The following is an 18,129-nucleotide window of genomic DNA, read 5'->3' on the forward strand; positions in this document are numbered from 1 at the left end:
GTGCCTGTATTGCTATGAACTTTCCCCTTAGGATTGCTTTTACTGTGTCCCACAGGTTTTGGGTTGTTGTGTTTTCATTTTCATTCGTTTCTATGCAAATTTTGATTTCTTTTTTGATTTCTTCTGTGATTTGTTGGTTATTCAGCAGCGTGTTGTTCAGCCTCCATATGTTGGAATTTTTAATCATTTTTCTCCTGTAATTGAGATCTAATCTTACTGCATTGTGGTCAGAAAAGATGCTTGGAATGATTTCTATTTTTTTGAATTTACCAAGGCTAGCTTTATGGCCCAGGATGTGATCTATCCTGGAGAAGGTTCCATGTGCGCTTGAGAAAAAGGTGAAATTCATTGTTTTGGGATGATATGTCCTATAGATATCAATTAGGTCTAACTGGTCTATTGTATCATTTAAAGTTTGTGTTTCCTTGTTAATTTTCTGTTTAGTTGATCTATCCATAGGTGTGAGTGGGGTATTAAAGTCTCCCACTATTATTGTGTTATTGTTAATTTCTCCTTTCATACTTGTTAGCATTTGTCTTACATACTGCGGTGCTCCTGTGTTGGGTGCATATATATTTATAATTGTTATATCTTCTTCTTGAATTGATCCTTTGATCATTATGTAGTGACCTTCTTTGTCTCTTTTCACAGCCTTTGTTTTGAAGTCTATTTTATCTGATATGAGTATTGCTACTCCTGCTTTCTTCTGGTCCCTATTTGCATGGAAAATCTTTTTCCAGCCCTTCACTTTCAGTCTGTATGTGTCCCCTGTTTTGAGGTGGGTCTCTTGTAGACAACATATGTAGGGGTCTTGTTTTTGTATCCATTCAGCCATTCTTTGTCTTTTGGTTGGGGCATTCAACCCATTTACGTTTAAGGTAATTACTGATAAGTATGATCCCGTTGCCATTTACTTTATTGTTTTGGGTTTGAATTTATACACCGTTTTTGTGTTTCCTGTCTAGAGAATATCCTTTAGTATTTGTTGGAGAGCTGGTTTGGTGGTGCAGAATTCTCTCAGCTTTTGCTTGTCTGAAAAGCTTTTGATTTCTCCTTCATACTTGAATGAGATCCTTGCTGGGTACAATAATCTGGGCTGTAGGTTATTTTCTTTCATCATTTTAAGTATGTCTTGCCATTCCCTCCCAGCTTGAAGAGTTTCTATTGAAAGATCAGCTGTTATCCTTATGGGAATTCCCTTGTGTGTTATTTGTTGTTTTTCCCTTGCTGCTTTTAATATTTGTTCTTTGTGTTTGATCTTTGTTAATTTGATTAATATATGTCTTGGGGTGTTTCGCCTTGGGTTTATCCTGTTTGGGACTCTCTGGGTTTCTTGGACTTGGATGATTATTTCCTTCCCCATTTTAGGGAAGTTTTCAACTATTATCTCCTCAAGTATTTTCTCATGGTCTTTCTTTTTGTCTTCTTCTTCTGGAACCCCTATGATTCGAATGTTGTAGCGTTTAATATTGTCCTGGAGGTCTCTGAGATTGTCCTCATTTCTTTTAATTCATTTTTCTTTTATCCTCTCTGATTCATTTATTTCTACCATTCTATCTTCTAATTCACTAATCCTATCTTCTGCCTCTGTTATTCTACTATTTGTTGCCTCCATAGTGTTTTTTATTTCATTTATTGCATTATTCATTATATATTGACTCTTTTTCATTTTTTCTAGGTCCTTGTTAAACCTTTCTTGCATCTTCTCAATCCTTGTCTCCAGGCTATTTATCTGTGGTTCCATTTTAATTTCAAGATTTTGGATCAATTTCACTATCATTATTTGGAATTCTTTATCAGGTAGATTCCCTATCTCTTCCTCTTTTGTTTGGATTGGTGGGCATTTATCCTGTTCCGTTATCTGCTGGGTATTCCTCTGTCTCTTCATCTTGTTTAAATTGCTGAGTTTGGGGTGTCCTTTCTGTATTCTGGCAGTTTGTGGAGTTCTCTTTATTGTGGCTTTTCCTCGCTGTGTGTGGGTTTGTACAGGTAGCTTGTCAAGGTTTCCTGGTTAGGGAAGCTTGTGTCGGTGTTCTGGTGGGTGGAGCTGTATTTCTTCTCTCTGGAGTGCAATGAAATGTCCAGTAATGAGTTATGAGATGTCTATGGTTTTGGGGTGACTTTGGGCAGCTTGTATCTTGAGACTCAGGGCTGTGTTCCTTTGTTGCTGGAGAATTTGCTTGGTATGTCTTGCCCTGGAACTTGTTGGCCCTTGTGTGGTGCTTGTTTTCAGTGTCGGTATGGAGGCGTTTGATGAGCTCCTGTCAATTAATGTTCCTTGGAGTCAGGAGTTCCTTGGAGTCAGGGTTTGGACTTAAGCCTCCTGCTTCCAGTTATTGGTCTTATTTTTACAGTAGTTTCAAAACTTCTCCTTCTATACAGCACCACTGATAAAACATCTGCGTTACAGATCAAAAGTTTCTCTACTGTGAGGGTCACTCAGAGAGGTTCACAGGGTTACATGGAGAAGAGAAGAGGGAGGAGGGAGTTAGAGGTGACCCAAATGAGATGAGGTGGAATCAATAGTGGAGAGGGTGGGGTAGCCAGTAGTCACTTCCTTATGTGCACTCCACAACTGGACCACTCAGAGATGTTCACGGAGTTATACAGAGAAGAGAAGATGGAGGAAGGAGACAGAGGTGGCCAGAAGGATAAAAGGGGGAATGAAAAGGAGGGAGACAGATCCAGCCAGTAATCAGTTCCCTAAGTGTTCTCCACCATCTGGAACACACAAATTCACAGAGTTGGGTAGAGTAGAGAGGGGTTAGGGAGGAGACACAGGCGACCTGGTGGAGAAAAAGTAGAGTCCAAAGGGAGAGAGAGCAGTCAAGCCAGTAATCTCACTCCCTAGTGAAAAATGGGTCCTGAAGATTGGGTTCTTAAAGGTACAAAATTGGTAACAAATACATAAAAGCAAAAATTAAAAATCTAGAGTAGAGTTTGGAATTTCAAAAATACGATGTTAAAGAAAAGAAGAAGGAAAAGAGAGAAAAAATGAACAAAGAAAAACAAACAAGGTCGCAAAAATTATAAAGAAAATACAGGTACAAAATTGATAACTAATACCAAAAAGCAAAAATTAAAAATCTAGAGTAGAGTTTGGAATTTCAAAAATACAATGTTAAAAAAAAAGGAAGAAACATAAAGAGAGAAAACAAACAAACAAACAAAAACAAACAATGTCGCAAAAATTATAAAGAAAATACAGGTACAAAATTGATATCAAATACCAAAAAGCATAAATTAAAAAATCTAGAGTAGAGTTTAGAATTTCAGATATACAATGTTATATAAAAGAAGAAGAGAAAGAAACAGAAAAAAAAAGTCACAGAAATTATAAAACAAACTATAGGTACAAAATTGATAACATATACCAAAAAGCTAAAATTAAAAAACTAGAGTAGAGTTTGGAATTTCAAACATATAATGTTAAAGAAAAGAAGAAAAAAAAAAAAAAAAAACAAGGGCAAAAATTTATAAAATGTATATATATGAAGTTTGCTGAAGAAGAAAAAAATAGGGTCTTTTTTTTTTTTTTTTTGCAAAGTAATAGGTTATAAAAGTGAACATTAGAGGAACAATAGAGGACTTAAAAAAATTTTTTTTTAATTAAAAAAAAAAAGAAAGAAAGAATGATCGTAAAAATAGTAAAACTATATCTAGGACTTCCTCTGGTTTTGTTGTGAGTATTGTGGGTTCAGTTCATTTTTGGCTAGTTCCTTGGTCCGACTTATATTTCTCAAGATCTATAGGCCCCTTCCTATGTAGTCCATAGTAACCACGGGGTTTACTCTATTGCCTGTAGCTTCCAAGGCATTTCCCTCTGTTATAACTTCTTCTGTTTGCTGGTCTCTTCAGTGTCTGGTTTCTGCCCTGACACAAAGGGACGGTGGAGGACACTTTTTTTTTTTTTTTTTTTTTAGGCTCACTTGTTCAGTCGCAACGTGGGGAGGGAGAGAGGGATGCTGCAAACAAATAACACTGGCGTGCGCTCACAGTGCCTCAACCACACTGGGTCTGACCCCCCTCTCGGCGCGTGTAGCCTCCCTGCCCACACTGCTCGGGCTCTAGGTTGTTCCACCGGGAACAATCCGAGGCCAGTCCTGGGCTGCATGTACCTCCCAGGTCCAAGCCGCTCAGGTTCAGGCACTCGGGTAGTCCTCAGAGGCGCAGACTCAGTTGGGCCTGCCTTTTGTGCTCTTCCCAGGTCCGAGCAGCTCAGGTGATGAGATGTTTGGCGAGCGCCAATGCTGCGACTTATCGCCTCCCCGCCACTCGGTTATCTGGGTGTAAAACCGGCGCACCCTCTCAGGCAGATGTTGACCGTCCAGACCCCCAAGAAGTTTTGGTTAGCAAAGAAGCTTGCTTACAGTTTTATAGATAATGTCTCTCTGGGTCTGCGATTGCCCCCTTCCGGCTCTGGCTGCCTGTCACCGGAGGGGGAAGGTCTGCAGCCGGCTATCTCTGTTCAGTCCTTTGTTCTGTGCGCGGGCCTGGCGGTGTCTTAGGTTAGGGCTGGCTTTTCACGTGGTAGATATCCCACAGTCTGGTTTGCTAGCCCAAATTATTTCGCTCAGATAGTGCTCGGGATATTCAGGCCAGATTCTTGCGATGCAGCCCGCGCCGCGCCTCCCTGCCCAGCCCCCGCTTGCTAATGGCGTGTGCAGGCGTCTGCGCTGCTTCTCCGCTGGGGGAGTTACCATAGGGCTCGCAATCTGCGAGTTTTACTTATTTATTTTTTCTCCCTGTTATGTTGCCCTCTGTGCTTCCAAAGCTCGGCACAGATTCAGCAGTGAGAAGGTTTCCTGGTGTTTGGAAACTTCTCTCTTTTTAAGACTCCCTTCCCGGGACGGAACTCCATCCCTCCCTCTTTTGTCTCTTTTTTTGTCTTTTATATTTTTTCCTACCTCCTTTCGAAGAGTTGGGTTGCTTTTCTGAGTGCCTGATGTCCTCTGCCGGCATTCAGAAGTTGTTTTGTGGAATTTACTCGACGTTTAAATGCTCTTTTGATGAATTTGTGGGGGAGAAAGTGTTCTCCCCGTCCTACTCCTCCGCCATCTTGGCTCCTCCTGAATTTGTTCATTTATTTGTGGGCAGACTAACCAAGAATTATAATGAGAGTATAAAGGCTTAGAAGAAAAATATCTTTTGAGGAAGAGATCATCAGATAATAATAGGTTCAAATCACTCTGAAAGTCATCGACACTCTTTGTATCTAAGACCAGGAAAGCATAAGGAAATACTTACATTCTGAACATTATCTTCATGATTATCTATAAATACCAAATACTTAGTTACCTACTGTTCTCTATGAGTCATTGTACTAGGATTCCCTTATTACTCTTATCAGATTTGGCTGCTTTAAATTTCACAAGGTAGACAAAGAGAAAGACAGGCATAGATAAACATGAAAAGCTGCATTTACTCCAGGACTGCTCCGTTTGACATAATGGAAACATGGATGTGGATATTTAACCTACTGCAAGAAAATAGTGGATTTTATGTTCCTAGGCTTATATGGACACATGTATAAAGCTAAGGGGAAATGTATAAAATTAAAAAGATCTTAATAGAAATGTAACATACTTGAAAGAAGTTAGGAGAAATGGCCTCACGTATTTCTGCTTACAAATACCACTTTTAACAGAGAAGTAACTCATAGGAGTAACCTAGAGTCTTAAAGATATGTGCATACCCTCATTTTGAATCTTTACAAGTATCTTTATCCTAAAAGTAAACCGATGGACAAAGGGTAATGTGTGCAAGCATTAGAATGCTCAGAGCCCAAGTGCACTCACTAGAGGTTTCTCAGAAAGGCATGTAGGCTAATCCCCTTACCAGGAGAAGGTAGAAATAGCAATTATGTCAGGGAGGAATAGCATTTAAGTGGCCTTATTTTTTCCCCTCAAAGACTAGAGAATATAACTTCCCCAAACCATCAGCAAATATTTTAATACCCTTTTAGAAGCAGATACAAGCTACGCTATTTGGATGTGTTATTTTCCATCATGTTATTAAATCACCCAAACTGCCAGCAAAAACAAACAAGCATACCATGCAGGAATAATGTTTAGTTACTCAGAAAAAATTAGTTAGAAAATTAGTTACTTTGGTGTATCTCACTCATACCCCATAATAAACCTGAGATGGATTAGATTTTTCAATGAAATAATATGCTATAAAAATAAGTAAATATTGAAATATATGGTAGGAGAAGAACTTTTTCTCAAATACCAAAGGCACACACTTAGAAATATCTTAAATATGTAGGTCAAACAACAATAACAAAAAAATTTAATGAAAAGGAAAGTGGTAACTGGAGGAAAGTTTTCAGTAGAAATGCCAGCCACAGGAACAAGGCCTTTGCTATAGAAAGAGTTTTCATTATTTGCCAACATAAAAATTGAATTCCCAGGAGAAACTAGCAAGAAGTTAAAAATAGGCAACTCTGTAAAGAAGACAAATAATTGACAAATATGTAAAAACATGCTCAATCTTAATAATCAAAGAAGTATAGCTTTAACAATGTTTTCTGATTCTTTGCATATAATATTGGTAAATTTTTAAAAATAATACACAGAGTTCTCAGTGACGTAAAGAAATAAGAACTGCCATACGTTGCTGAAAAGAGCATAGTCAGTCCATTCATGAATAATGCAAAAGTTGAATTCCAGAGGAAATTTTACTACCAAAAATTAAGTAAACTCTAGGTTCAATGTAGGAAAGGAAATTTAAATTGTAGAATTCTAGACTTGCTATAATGTGATCAACTTCTCTATTACTCTGGTTTCAAAGGCTATAAAAATTTTATTTTTTTTACATTAATGATTTCTCAAATTTATATTTTCATTTGAGATCAAGGTTCAAATGCTCTCCTCCAATTGCCTGTTTGATATCTCCACTTTTGTTCAATTGGTAAAGAATTCGCCTGCAATGCGGGAGGCCTGGGTTTGATCCCTGGGTTGGGAAGATCCCTTGGAGAAGGGGAAGGTTACCCACTCCAGTATTCTGGCCTGGAGAATTCCATGGACTGTATAGTCCACGGGGTGGCAAAGAGTCGGACATGACCGAGTGACTTTCACTTTCACTTTCTGCCTCCACGTGGTTGTCACGAGGACATCTCCACCTGTTCAAAACACAACTCTTGGAGCCCCCCTGGACCTGGCACCTAGCAGCCCCAGTGGGGCCTGTGCTGACAGACAGGAGGATTTGCTCATAGCCCAGGGGCCAACTGCGCAGTTGTTGTTGGGGCTGTTAAGTTGTTATGTCGTGTCCAATTCTTTTGCAGCCCCATGGACTGCAGCCCACCAGGCACATTTGTGCATGGGACTTCCCAGGCAAGAATACTGGTGTGGGTTTCCATTTCCTTCTCCAGGGGCTCTTCCCAACCCAAGGGTCTAACCTGCATCTCCTGCTTTGGCAGGAGGATTCTTACCCCTGAGCCACCATCAGGGTGGAAAAAGGTCAAATGTGGCTCTGACTAACTGATGCCACCTCTGAGCTTGAAGTGATTCCTTTGGTTCCAACTTTTTAAACACAATTTTTATCACTACAATCCTCTATGTCTATTCCAAAAAGCTAGTAAACAGAAACCTCAACAGAACAGAGTCCGGAGATCAGAATAGGGTGCTCTCGTGTCCTGTGACCGTAGCAGAGCCCGGCAAGAAGTGGAGCCAAAGACCTACCTTCCCTGATGAGGACCTGGTCGGTGGAGAGCAGTGGGTTCTGTTTCCTGTAGCCTCCTAACTTCCTTCCCCTCCATGTAAAAGCCTTTTTCCCTTCCCATGCAGGGGAGACTTGAATGTGGCTCTCCAAGGCTGCAGACCCCGAATTGCAATTCTCTGCTGATCTTAAATAAATTTTGTTTTCATTTTTTCGTGGGGAAATAGCTGGCAGTCTCTTTGGTTTAGGTCAACATTCAGAAAAGATGCCCATAGGTATTGGGGCTCGTGAGCAAACAGGTAGGACCCCCACAACTGAGCCGACTGAGCTCACTGCTTGTCTCGCTGACCCTGGAGCCTGAAGGTTTGCTTGTCTTCTGGGTCCAAGCTTACACCATTCTTGTATTTGAAGTTCTTCAGGCTTTATCCAGAATCTGTTTCAAGGTTTCATCCTTTCTGGTTAAGACTTTGTTCTATATGTGATAACTCAACCAGCACTTTGGTCTGATTTTTATATAAGACTGTTTCAAGGGCGACTGTGCTGGTTAAGCCATCAGCCCACTCCTTTGAACTAGGGCCTATTCTATGGAAACTGGCTGAAAAGCCTTTGGCTTGGCTCCTATAAAACCAAATTGTTCCCTTAAAACTGACTGGTTTTAGGTCTGCAGGCTGTTAGAATTGTAAGCTGTTTGAATTGAGTTGTTTGAGCTCTAAGCTATCTGAGTTGTTAAAGATTTTGAAAACACCGATTTTCCTTGAGAAAAAAAAAAAAAACTCTGAGAAATGGAATCGCAGTTTCAAAGGTGCACCCCCCTCCCACAGAAAGTCCAGCGGATGCCCTTTCACGTGTGTGTTTCCACACCAAAGACAATTTAGAATATCAATGGCCACCACAGGGAACTTTGGAAATCCCCAGGCTTGCATTCCTTAAAGCTAAATTGGACAACAATAGTGTTAAAATTTCCAGAAATGAACAGGATGTTTATTTTGATTGGCATTTGGAGCTGTCCAAACATTGTCGGGAGCCTAAATTTGCCTCTCTGCAAAATGAGATTCTGAGAGTGACTGAGGCAAACATGCTTTTGGAGATGGTAAAATGGCTCCCACAGCCTCCTGCCGGGCCCCCCTCTGTGACTGCTGTGTCTCAGGCTCGCTGGTGGGGCCACCGTGTCCCTCTCTCTGATCCTTGAGCTCAGGCGTCAGTCCAGCAGCCAGCATCGTCTTCTTCCTTCCCATCTGTGCTGCCTACACCTCTTCTGTACATCGTTTCCCTATATTAATTCTCTCATCAAACTTACCCTTTTCTCTGAAACTCTCCCTTCTCCCTTTTTCTCTAAACTTATCAGAGCCTATTCCGTTTATAATTAAGCCTTCTGAGGATCCAGAGGTTAAACCTTTAATTTTTTATATTCCCCCGACTGAAGCAACATTCACAGCTCACCTCCCTTCAAGAGTCAAATACATCCCTCAAAACCTCTCCCCAGAATTAATCTATGAGTAAAGGAGTTCTTCAAGGCATAAAGTCCATAACAGAAGATTACAAGGCACAGGATCATGTTATTCCTTGTACCAGACCCTGTAACGTTCCCATTTTATCACTGAGAAGACCTGAGGGTCAAGGGTGGGAGTTTGTCTAGAACCTCTGAGCAGCAAATCGCATTGCTATTCCTTGATACCCTGTGGTCCCTAAGCCTCATTCTGCCACCGACATCCTTTCCCATTGGAAATAAAATTTTTACTGTAACTGATTTAAGCAGTGCATTCTTTAGTATTCTAGCTCTTGAAGCTTACCAGTACTTTTTTTTATTTTTTTATTTTTTTGCCTTCTCTTGGGAGAAAAACAATTCACCTGGCCGGAGAACCCTCATTTCATACTGACCTGAAGGCTGATCTGTAGGATATAACGTCCCCTAGGGGTTCTACTTTATGGCGATATATAGATAATTTGCTTTTTTGTTCTCTTTTTCAAACCTCTTCACAGGAAAACTACATCCATTTGCTAAAGCCTTGAGCCTGAAAGGAACGTAAAGTCACCAAAGAAACACTGCAAACCCAGGTTCAGTATTTATGGCACCTGAGATGAGAACAAGCACTGCTCCCAGATCCAGACAGACCTCACGGTATCCCGAGTTTCACAAAACCCAAAACGAAGTGGCAACTGCAAGGTTTTTTTGGGCTAGTTAGTTGTTGCCAAAATTGTATTCTAAATTTCTCTCTCATATCCAGATTTCTGCATGTTTTACTAAACAGTAGCAACACTGACCCAATCTAACAGGGAAAACCAGGTAATTTTTAATCCTTTAAAGAAGAGTTTGATGAAGCCACCTGCCATTGGGCATCCCAAATATCAGATTCCTTTTTACTTTTTGTGTATGAAGAGGAAGGGAATGCCCTTGGATACTCACCCCAAAAATGAGGGGACCACCATTGACCTACATAGTATTTTAGCCAGCAAATGGAGCTTGTGAGAATGGGCTGCCCTCTTGCCTTATAGCCTCTGCCCTTTTTATTAAGGCCACCAGGAAAATCACTGTGAGATTCCCTTTAATCATTTGCATATCTCACACTATAGAAGCTGTCCCAAACTCTCAATTATACTCAACGTTTCTTAGTCAGCTCCCTCACCTTCTACAAAGTCCTTTTGTTAACTCCTCCTAACATAAATCTCACACATTGTGATGACCTTAATGCTCCTGCTCTTTCCCTTCAATCACTGACGAAGTCCTTCACAACTGCTTAGCACTGCCAGGTCACCTCCTGACTTTGTGTTGATCTGCAGTAAATTCCTCTGAGTAATGCTAGCTGTTCATGGTTCACTGGTGGCTCCTATTTAAAAGATGACAATGGTGACTATTGTGCCAGGCACGCTATTGCAACTCCTTTTGATGTTGTTGAGGCAGCTCCTTCACTTCTAATCACTTCTGCCCAACAGGCTGAATTATACACTCTTACACGGGCTTGTACTTTAGCCGACAGCAAAACTGCCAGCATTTATACTAATAGTAGATACACTTTTGGAGTATCTCGTGACTTTGAAATGTGGAAACAGCATAGCTCCCTAATTCCAATAAAAATAAAATTTTAATTAGCACCCGTATTCAGGACTTCTTAGACCCAATACTTTTACCTGCTGCTTTAGGTGTTATTAAGATTTAGGGGCATTCTCAATTTGACTCTGGAAGCTAAAGGATATCACCTTCCTGATATTTCTGCAAGGAATGGCGCCCTTAGAGTGACCAACAGCAGTCAAACCTTGGTGATGTTACAAAGAGATGTTTCCCCAAGTACCTAGAAAAACTTAATAGAGAAGCTCAACAAGTGGTCTTGGGGGGAAAAAATTGAAAATTCAACAATTGCTGGTTTTATAAAAAGAGAAGGCTCTGTTTTAGACCAAATAACAACATAGTCCTGCAGGAGACCCTAAAATTCTCACTCCTCACCACTGTGCATGCATTAAATCATTGTTCTACTACAAAGTGATACCTTTCATGAATCAATATTGGTGGGAAAACGTTAACAAAGCCACAAAAAGTGCCTACCTCCCTAGTTCCAGGTGGCACTGGTGGTAAAGACCATGCCTGCCAACGCGGGAGATGTAAGAGACACAGGTTTGAGCCTTGGGTCAAGAAGAGCCCCTGCAGGAGGGCATGGCAGCCTGCTCCAGTATTCTTGCTTGGAGACTCCCGTGGACAGAGGAGCCTGGTGGGGTCGCAAAGGCAGCCACGACTGAAGCTTAGCACACACTGGTTCCACTTGTCTGAAGTAAAACCCAGGGAAGCCAGTTCGTGCTGTTCCCCAACATTTTAAACTGCTTAAAGAACAGCTGGGGGTTTGGCAAGTGGCCTTCATATGTTGCCTTCTGTCTAATGGGTATATCTGAGTCACCGTCTATGTGTTTTCACACTGGTTGGAAGCCTTCCCTTAAAAACAGCCTTTTATGTGGCTGAAGTCCTTTTGGAGGAGATTATCCCTACCTGGGGAAACCCTCTGGAACTTCATAGGGATCAAAGAACCATTTTACTGGTCAGATACTTTGACAAGTAAGTATGTGCTGTTTGGACAGTTCTACAAGACTTTTCCTGTGCTTACCACACTTAATCCTCTAGTTTAGTCTAATACACTAATAACATTACTAAAACACAATTGGCAACATTTGTAGAGGCCTTCCAAATACCTCAACCAAAAGAATTGTCATTTGTCTTTAATAAGTCTTGGATCCACACCTTTGAGAGTTCGTAAATTTTTAAACTTTTGAGGTAGTCACAGAATGCCCGGTGTACTTCTATCCTGCCGTCTTTGACCCACAACCCATAAAAAGAGATCGATTTCAGTGGTTGCTACAGCCTGAATGCTTCTATTAAACATAACCATGTTTTGGTAGAGCAATCTTTTCAAAGGATGCTCTCAGGAGACACAGACCATGCAATTTGTAGATTTCTGTCTATTGGAAAAGGCGCCTCTAGAACTCTCTTCAGTCTTAGCAGCCAGGCTTCCTATCAGGTACTGCTAACCAATCCTTGTGCATCGGACTCCACGGAATAGATGCCTGGATTCAAGACAGACACCTAGAGAAGCACCGGACCCCAACTAGAGCAGCACATGGTCTGGGGGCCTGAGTAACCACTGTCCAGAACTGGAGAGGGTGACATCTGATGACATGGCTTTCCAGAGGCATCCAGACCAGGCCTGTAAGAAGCGTGTCCCAGCCCTTCAATGATGACATAATGCTTTAGGTGATCTCTAGTTAGACGCTGACCTTTGATCATGATAGCATGTGGATTTTTAGAAAAAACATGCTTGAGAGCTTTCCCTCTTACCCTTCCTTCTTACTCAAATGTGACCTCAATAAGTTTCCAGTCTGTACACTTTCCCTTCAGCATGGGACACTACATCCGAGAAGTATTCTTTCTATTATTGAGGGACGGAAGGTTACTGACACCAGGAGTCCTAATGTTGATCCACACTGCTCTTTCAGAGAAAGCTCTTGATCAAATGGGGAAATGTAAAAAATGAATCAATAGAAACCTTATCAAATAGTGAGGAGACCAGAAGGGAGAGCCCAACAAGAAAAAGACCGACTCCTCTTCTTTCTCGGCAAAAACTCAGCCTATGAAAACCATGAACTTTTTGTTTACCATAGCCCTACCAACTGTCTTCTCTTTTTTATAAAAGAATTCTCCTTCCTTTGCTGTGTGGGGACTTGCACATGGCTCACTGTGGTTGCAGGCCCTGAAATGTAGTTCTCTGCTGATCCCAAATAACCGCTCATTTTTCTCTGAAGAAATAACTTGAATTCTATTTGTTTTAGGCCAACACTGTCATTAAAAGCAAAATGCTCTCAGACAAAGCTAAATTCCCTGCATTTTTCTAGTCTCAGTTGCAGATTCCTAGGAAAAGGACTCCAACTGACCCAGCTTAGGTGGAGCTCAGCCTTGTTCCTGTAAAGTCTGGCTGGGCGCTGGGCGGGGAGTCTCATTGAACTCAGGGGCTTCCAAGAACACTTAGGCTCTGGGAGCAGATGCAGTTTAGAGCATCATTGGGAGCCAAATGGAAACCCCAGAATGGGTTACCATTGCTCCGAAGGTTAGGAACAAAGAAAAGAAAACTTTAGACTCGCAGGTAAAGTTCAAACTGGCCTTATTGTAGAAAGACATCTCTGACTCGGGAATCTCGAATGCTTCCTAAGATATGCAATGTCAGAAACTTACCATGTCATGTGGGCATCCCAAAAGCAGCAATTTAATGTCACTCCCTATATAAATAGAATAGCAGGTAAAGAAATTACTTTTATTTTGTAAGTGCAAGAGCTAATCATTAAGCCAGGTCAAAAAAAAAGAAACACGTTATGATCTTCAGAAAACTAACCCAAAGGGAAATCTAAGCTCTCAGACGGAATACAGATAAAACAGGGGCTTTTCTGGTTCCACAGAAATTTGGAGCCCAGAAAGTTCTGCAACTTGAAAAACAAGTAAAGGAAAAGGAATTATCCTTGGTAACACTTACCACTTTCTTAGATGGCTAAGACTCAGTGAAAGCTAAAGAGAAAAGAGGTATTTGGAGAAAAATCTCAAAACTAACAGATTGTTCAACCATGTTTTTTCCTTTCTAAAATTGGAAAAGGAATGTTTTCCTTTTTTGTATTTTTGTAAATCTGCATTGTGCAAGAATGATCTGTAAACTCTTAATTGCTAACTCCAGTAGGCATGCAGTTTTCTGTTGCACTAAAAAAGGACTTAATTCCAGAGAGCAAAGTGCCAAGTCAAAATTTAAGCGCTCAGACAATGGTATCAATTCTCTTTAAAGACCTGCTGAAGCTATAGTCCCATCAGGAGTTTGGCTCACTTGCCTGTTGCTTGTGCTTTTCTTTTTTTTGCTTTACCTCCTGGTTCTTTGCTTGTAATATTTTCCCCTTGGTTTCACAAGGCTCAGCAGACAGAAACTGAAGCACACTCATCCCCTCCTCTACTATTTCAGGTCTGGATTGCGTGCGTGTGCGTGCTCAATCATGTCCACCACTCTTTGCAACCCCAAAGGCTGTAGCCTGCCAGGCTCCTCTGTCCATGGGATTCTCCGGGCAAGAATACTGGAGCGTGTTGCCATTTCCTTCTCCAGGGGACCTTCCCAACTCAGAGTGAACCTGTCTCTCTGTCCCCTGCACTGGCAGGCAGGCTCTTTACCCCTAGGCCACCTGGGAAGCCACAGGTAACACAGGTCTTTACTGTTTCACCCTAAATTACCAAAACGGAGTTCAAACTCTTCCCTGACCTAAGCCCTGAGGGTGACCAAAGTTCCTCTTCCTGAAGGTGATTTCTCCCCAAACCAGAGTTATCAGGCCAACTCACTACATGCTCTCATGGCACCCTAAACTTCTTGGCAGTACTTCATCCAGCTGTAATGTGTGCAATTATTCATCTCGTGTTGGTTAACCTGGCCAGACCACAAACCACGAGATCAATGACAGTATCTGTTGACTTTCTCTCTGTATTTCCAGTAACTAGCCTAGTATCTGTTACATAATAAGCACTTAATAGAATTTCCGTGAGTGAAAGAATAGAATTCCCTAGCCAGGAACCTATATTCAAAAGTGACTCCCAAATCTGGAAAATATTATCCATCTGAGGAGCTTTCATTTGTTTTCTAAGTCACCCTAATGTTCTCATTCTACGGACCTGAGTTGATTCATTATCTTTCTCAAAGATCCCCCACGTGATTACAATAACCTGCTACAGTTACTGTATGTGTTTCTGCATTGTCTTCCAAACTGCAAGTCCCCTAAAGCTCACATTATGTTACCCACCCACCCCCTGCTACACCACCACCTTAGCTTGTACGGCTTATCTCCCACGTGTTTACTGTTTGCACGTTACGATCTAGCCTGGCAAATCCACATGACACCCTCTGGACATTTTGTTTCCCTGCTTATGCTCATGTCCTTCCCTTTTCCAATGGCTTATTACTCCATCTACCATTAAAATCCTGCCCATACTTTCAAGCTGACTTCAAATGTCACTCATCTAGAAAGTCTCCTAAGTTGCCACAGCTGGATACACATCTTCCCTAGTATGGAATCCCTCAAAAAACTTGCATGAGCATTCATTTTTGGTCTTGTTTCATAATTCCTGTACATGTTATCTATTAGACTATCAGATCAGACCAGATCAGATCAGTCACTCAGTCATGTCCGACTCTTTGTGACCCCATGAATCGCAGCACACCAGGCCTCCCTGTCTAGCACCAACTCCCGGAGTTCACTCAGACTCACGTCCATCAAGTCAGTGATGCCATCCAGCCATCTCATCTTCTGCCGTCCCCTTCTCCTCTTACCCCCAACCCCTCCCAGCATCAGAGTCTTTTCCAATGAGTCAACTCTTCCCATCAGGTGGCCAAAGTACTGGAGTTTCAGCTTTAGCATCATTCCTTCCAAAGAAATCCCAGGGCTGATCTCCTTCAGAATGAACTGGTTGGATCTCCTTGCAGTCCAAGGGACTCTCAAGAGTCTTATCCAACACCACAGTTCAAAAGCATCAATTCTTTGGCGCTCAGCCTTCTTCACAGTCCAACTCTCACATCCATACATGACCACAGGAAAAACCACAGCCTTGACTAGATGAACATTTGTTGGCAAAGTAATGTCTCTGCTTTTGAATATGCTATCTAGGTTGGTCATAACTTTCCTTCCAAGGAGTAAGTGTCTTTTAATTTCATGGCTGCAGTCACCATCTGCAGTGATTTTGGAGCCCCAAAAAATAAAGTCTGACACTGTTTCCACTGTTTCCCCATCTATTTCCCATGAAGTGATGAGACCGGATGCCATGATCTTCATTTCCTGAATGTTGAGCTCCAAGCCAACTTTTTCACTCTCCACTTTCACTTTCATCAAGAGGCTTTTGAGTTCCTCTTCACTTTCTGCCATAAGGGTGGTGTCATCTGCATATCTGAGGTTATTGATATTTGTCCTGGCAATCTTGATTCCAGCTTGTGTTTCTTCCAGTCCAGCGTTTCTCATGATGTACTCTGCATATAAGTTAAATAAGCAGGGTGACAATATACAGCCTTGACGTACTCCTTTTCCTATTTGGAACCAGTATGTTGTTCCATGTCCAGTAACAAACACCCTCTTCCAACAACACAAGAGAAGACTCTATACATGGACATCACCAGATGGTCAACATCGAAATCAGATTGACTATATTCTTTGCAGCCAAAGATGGAGAAGCTCTATACAGTCAGCAAAAACTAGACCAGGAGCTGACTGTGGCTCAGACCATGAACTCTTTATTGCCAAATTCAGACTTAAATTGAAGAAAGTAGGGAAAACCACTAGACCATTCAGGTATGACCTAAATCAAATCCCTTATGATTATATAGTAGAAGTGAGAAATAGATTTAAGGGCCTAGATCTGATAGATAAAGTGCCTGATGAACTATGGAATGAGGTTCGTGACATTGTACAGGAGACAGGGATCAAGACCATCCCCATAGCCTCCCAAAAAGAATGAGAGAGAAAAAGCAAGAAGGCACTGATTCATTTTATCACTCATCTTTCTGTCCCCTGAAGAACTCAAAACATTAGAGCATATAATGCATATGGAGTTATTCTGGCAATTAAAAAAAAGGAATAATACATTGCCTATGAAAATTAAGCACAGATAGTTGATTTGGTATGGTTTCTGATTTCTATGCAGGAAAAATATCAAATAGTAAATTATTAACCCAGACATTCGAATTAGAACTCTTATTCCTTCTTATTTCAAATGTTTACAAAGTATTTTCGTACGTTGAAAGCACTACACTCACCTGTGGGGGATCAAGAAATGAGAACACAGATCCTATTAATAAGCATCTTATAAAGTCTAATTTTGTGTTTCTTTTTTCTTCAGCCATTTACTCTGTTTGCCACTTGGAGAACACTGTGTATACTGGGTAAATACAGAAATAAGTAAAACAGACCCTGTCAGAGAGGAGATTACAGTCTATTGTGGGAGACATCTACGTAAACAATCATAAATCAAATTAGGTTTAAATACATAACATGATATAATATAAATACCAAAAAATGCTATGGGAAGGACAAGGAGAATGATTCAACTTCCTATTGCTTCATCTAGCTTCCTATAACTTCATCTAGCAAGACTGTTCTGCCTTATCAGTTCAGTTCAGTCGCTCAGTCATGTCTGACTCTTTGTGACCCCATGGACTCCAGCATGCCAGGCCTCCCTGTCCATCACCAACTCCCGGAGTTCACTCAGACTCACGTCCATCGAGTCAGTGATGCCATCCAGCCATCTCATCTTCTGTCGTCTCCTTCTTCTCCCACCTTCAATCTTTCCCAGCATCAGAGTCTTTTGAATGAGTCAGTTCTTCACATCAGGTGGCCAAAGGATTGGAGTTTCAGCTTCAGCATCAGTCCTTCCAATGAACACTCAGGACTAATCTCCTTTAGAATGGACTGGTTGGATCTCCTTGCAGTCCAAGGGACTCTCAAGAGTCTTCTCCAACACCACAGTTCAAAAGCATCAATTCTTCGGCATTCAGCTGTCTTTATAGTTCAACTCTCACATCCATACATGACTACTGGAAAGACCATAGCTTTGACTAAACAGACCTTTGTCGTCAAAGTAATGTCTCTGCTTTTTAATATGCTATCTAGGTTGGTCATAACTTTCCTTCCAAGGAGTAAGCGTCTTTTAAATTCATGGCTGCAGTCACCATCTGCAATGATTTTGGAGCCCAAAAAAAGAAAGTCTGACACTATTTCCACTCTTTCCCCATCTATCTGCCATGAAGTGATGGGGCCAGATGCCATGATCTTAGTTTCCTGAATGTTGAGCTTTAAGCCAACTTTTTCACTCTCCTTTTTCACTTTCATCAAGAGGCTCTTTAGTTCTTCTTCACTTTCTGCCGTAAGGGTGGTGTCATCTGCATATTTGAAGTTATTGATATTTCTCCCAGCAATCTTGATTCCAGC

Source organism: Bos javanicus, chromosome 14 (assembly GCF_032452875.1).
Source record: "Bos javanicus breed banteng chromosome 14, ARS-OSU_banteng_1.0, whole genome shotgun sequence".
NCBI classification, from domain to species: Eukaryota; Metazoa; Chordata; class Mammalia; order Artiodactyla; family Bovidae; genus Bos; species Bos javanicus.